The following is a 4640-nucleotide window of genomic DNA, read 5'->3' on the forward strand; positions in this document are numbered from 1 at the left end:
TCTTGATCTAAAGTCAGGCTATCATCAAATTTACCTAGCGGAAAACGACCGCGAGAAAACTGCCTTTTCGGTAAATAACGGAAAGTATGAGTTTTGCCGATTGCCTTTTGGTCTAAAAAATGCTGGCAGCATTTTCCAAAGAGCAATCGATGACATCCTACGAGACCAAATCGGCAAGTGCTGTTATGTCTACGTAGACGACGTAATAATATTCTCAGAAAACGAAGTCGACCACGTCAAACACATCGACTGGGTCTTAAAAAAACTTAGCTAGGCTAATATGAAGATCGCCAAGGAAAAGACTAACTTTTTCAAAGAAAGTGTGGAATTCCTGGGTTTCATCGTGTCAAGAGGCGGGGCTAAGTCTGATCCTAAAAAGGTCAAGGCCATAGAACATTTCCCAGAACCTGAAAATCTCTTCTCGCTTCGCTCGTTCTTGGGCCTCGCAAGTTATTACAGGTGCTTTATTCGGGGTTTTGCCGACATAGCAAAGCCACTGACTAACATCTTAAAAGGAGAAAACGGCACGGTAAGCAAACACATGTCAAAGAAGATACAAGTCAAATTCGACACTGTGCAACGTGCCGCCTTTGAAAAATTACGAAGAATCCTAGCCTCTGAAGACGTCATGCTAGTATACCCGGACTTTAAAAAACCGTTCGACTTGACAACCGACGCGTCAGCGAACGGCATCGGCGCGGTCCTGGCACAAGGTGGTAAACCTATCACAATGATTTCTAGGGCATTAAAAGACCCCGAGAAGAATTACGCCACAAACGAACGAGAATTCCTAGCAATAAAGTGGGCCTTAAAAAAACTAAGGCAATATCTTTACGGCACTAAGGATATTAACATTTACACCGACCACCAGCCTTTGACCTTTGCAGCTTCAGATAGAAACCCTAACGCAAAGATCAAAAGATGGAAAGCGTTCATTGACGAACACAATGCCAACATATTTTACAAGCCAGGGAAAGAAAACCATGTGGCGGACGCGTTGTCCAGGCAAGTCGTAAATGCAATAGAAGCAGAAGAGCCGTCGGACGCCGCCACGGTCCATAGCGAACTGTCGCTCACGTACACGATCGAGACGACAGACAAGCCCCTAAATTGCTTTAGAAACCAGTTGATTCTGGAAGAAGCAGAGTCGCCAACCAAACAAACCTTTGTCCTATTTGGCGAAAAGCGTCGACACAGGCTACGTTTCGCTGACGCAGCTGAGTTGCTTCATGAATTAAAGCAAATAATAAATCCTGATGTAGTTAACGCAATACATTGCGACCTACACACTTTGGCTGCAATTCAGAACGATCTCGTCAGACATTTTCCGGCAACGAAGTTTTGGCATTGCAAGAATCTCGTTACAGACATTTTCAACACGAATGAGAGAAGGGAAATAATGACGGCAGAACATAATCGCGCGCACAGGGCAGCACAGGAAAACGTTAGGCAAGTTCTACAAGACTATTTTTTTCCCAAAATGACAAAACTCGCCAATGAAATTGTCGCGAATTGTAAAACGTGCACCAGGGCCAAGTACGAACAGTTTCGGGGTGAACGTAGTAAATGCTCCCCCACTTCACAGCACATCTGATGGGCAGGTAGAACGCTTTCATAGCACACTGCTGGAAATAGCCAGATGCCTGAAGATTGAACATCAAATAAGCGACACGGTCGAGCTTATTTTACGCGCCACAAGGGAATATAACAGATCAGTACACTCGGTAACAAAAAAGAGGCCCGTAGACGTCGCGTTACCCTTAGACCCTGACTTACACCTAGAAATTGCGCACAAGGTGCAAGATGCGCAGGACAATTTAATCAACCGCGTTAACCCTGGTAGGCGCAATAGAGTTTTTGATGTAGGAGAGAAAGTGTGGGTAAAAAACAATCGAAGACTAGGAAATAAACTGACTCCACTATACACGGAGGAAACTATTGAAGCGGACCTCGGGACGACGGTCTTAATAAGGGGGAGGAGTGTCCATAAGGACAACATTAGATAAGCAAAAAAATAGTTAAGATCCCATTCGTTTACATTTTATCTTTTACTTTCTTTACAGGCCCATCTGGGGGGTAATGTTAGTGTTTACTACTGCGAGGGCCCGTATAAATGATTACTCTCACGCAGACTATATTCCAATAGTAGAGGGTGAGGTAATTATATGGGACAGCTTCAAATATTTAAGACATACAATTAACGTGACCAAATATTATGAAATCATTGATGAAACTAAAAAGTTGTCCGAGTTCTTTCCACTTTCGCACATGCGAACGCTGTTGCAGTCCGATTGTGTCCACCATAGAACTGGCAGGAGCTTGAACTTTTTGGGGTCAGCGCTGAAAATAATATCCGGCACGCCGGACCATGATGACATGGAACAATCAAGGCTAATCGAAGCAGAATTGATACATGCCAGCAACCAGCAGAGGGCCATAAACCATCGAACCACGGCCCAACTAAATGAACTGACCGAGTAAATAAGTTAATAAAGAACGTCCGTAAGGAGGCGGTTGATACAGCGCATTTGTATGAAACACTGTTGGCAAGAAATAAAATCGTTGGCCTCAATATTGAAAGCGTCATACTCTCGATAACCTTGGCAAGGGTAAATTTGATTAACCCCGTGATTCTAGATTCCTCCGATGTGGATGAAATATTGAACAGTCGAGCCACTAACATCAGCGTTAGGGAAATCCTTGAAATTGGCACCATTAAAGTTGCATTAAATACTAGCATTATCCATTTTATCATAGCATATCCTGAAGTTAAAAGTAGTTGTAAGAAAATAACCATAGTCCCCGTCGAACACAGAGGAGTTGTACTGGATCTAGAGGGCACCAATATCATCGCGGATTGCAGCGGCCGTATAGTTCCGATGGATAGCTGCCAAGTAACGACTTCGCACACTTTCTGCAAGGAAGCCGGGGCTAGTACTTGCGCCCACCAGCTGCATGAGGGGAGCATAGCCCATTGTAAGACACGCCCAAGCCACCTTCCCCCCATAGATGAGGTAGAAGAGGGTTTCGTCATCGTCAACAACAGAGCAGCCGAGGTAATAGTGGATGGGGCCGCCCCGCAAAGGATCAACGGCACGTTCCTAATCACATTCAACGACACCAAAATGATCAACCGAAAGGGCATTCCCCAACGTACTCCGGGTGTTGCCGCAGCTCCGCTAATAAATATCACCGGTTACAACGATGCGCTCAGCCTAGCCTACTTGCGCCGGCTGAACGACGAATTTAGAAACTCACTTCAATGCATTTGATGGCAAGAAACAAATTGTAAACTTCAAACCATTAATAAATAATAATAAACAATAAATGTAAATCTTAATTACTATATCGAGTAACCTATTGAATTCTTATTTGGCGCCCAACGGGTTTGATAACTCACTCCCGAAAATTTCTCGTTTGAATAACTCAAACAGAAAAAAAAAGCTAACCAAAACCAATAATTAAAAAAATTTTTTAATCAACCAAAAGGGTTAAAATTAAAGTAAGGCAGAATTAAGGTGTAATTAAAGCCATCTAAAATACGAATTAAACTAAAGTTTAATTAAAATTTAAATAAAGCAAAAAAAGAAAAGTGCAGACCAAGCCAAAATAACAAGCGTGAAACACAAAAACAACAAAATCAACACAAGGAAAATTTGCATAATTAGCAAAATGTACTGGTGAGTCGACTGTTCAATCAAAAAATTTTTATATGTTTTTGTAATCCAAAGAACCACGCGGGTCAATCACAATACTGCCCTTGCCCAAATCATAAAATAAATCGGCCCATTTACTCCTTAAAAACATTCAAACCCAATTCTCGTATTGTCTTCTTTCTTGCCATGTGAGCTAATTTCATCTGCCTCTATATCATAAGTTCGGCACGCCGAATGAGCTGGACAAAATATAGACAGGAGAAGGAAAGTGACTCGGACGCAGAGATCCGCGAGTTAGTAGAAGGCGCGGAAAAGAGTGTAGAAATAGAAGCGCCCACGATGGACGAAGGACAGGTACATGCGTTGGTGAACGCGTTAGCGGGTAAGTTTGAAAAACAGATCTCCTTACTTATGGGGGAAATAAACAGTCTCAGAGCGGTGGCTCCCGAAGTTAAAAACTTTGAAAGAATCAACGTTATGCCAGACGTCACCTGCGACGAGCCCTTAGATATAGTAAAATCCCTCCCGGATTTCAGAGGTGCCCAAGGGGAATATGTAGCATGGCGACAGGCCGCTACGGATGCCTATGAGCTATTCGCACCATACGACGGTAGCTCGCGACATTTTCAAGCCGTGTCAATTATAAAAAATAAAATTAAGGGCACCGCCAAAAGCCATTTGTTCTCATACAACACAGTACTAAATTTTCACGCTATTATAGCCCGCCTAGATTTCACGTACGCTGACAAAACGCCGGTCCGTGTGTTGCAGCAAGAGCTAAGTATCTGTAGGCAGGGCGAAATATCCTTGATGCAGTTTTACGACGAAGTCGAAAAGCGTCTAACTCTTATAACAAACAAAACCATCATGACGCACGACGCGGCAGCAGCCGCGGTGCTTAATGAACAATTTAGAGACGATGCTCTCCACACGTTCATAAATGGGCTGAGAAGGCCTTTGAAAGCGGTTGTCTTTCCAGCCAGG

Source organism: Drosophila tropicalis, unplaced genomic scaffold, assembly GCF_018151085.1.
Source record: "Drosophila tropicalis isolate 14030-0801.00 unplaced genomic scaffold, ASM1815108v1 contig_1159, whole genome shotgun sequence".
Classification (NCBI taxonomy): Eukaryota; Metazoa; Arthropoda; class Insecta; order Diptera; family Drosophilidae; genus Drosophila; species Drosophila tropicalis.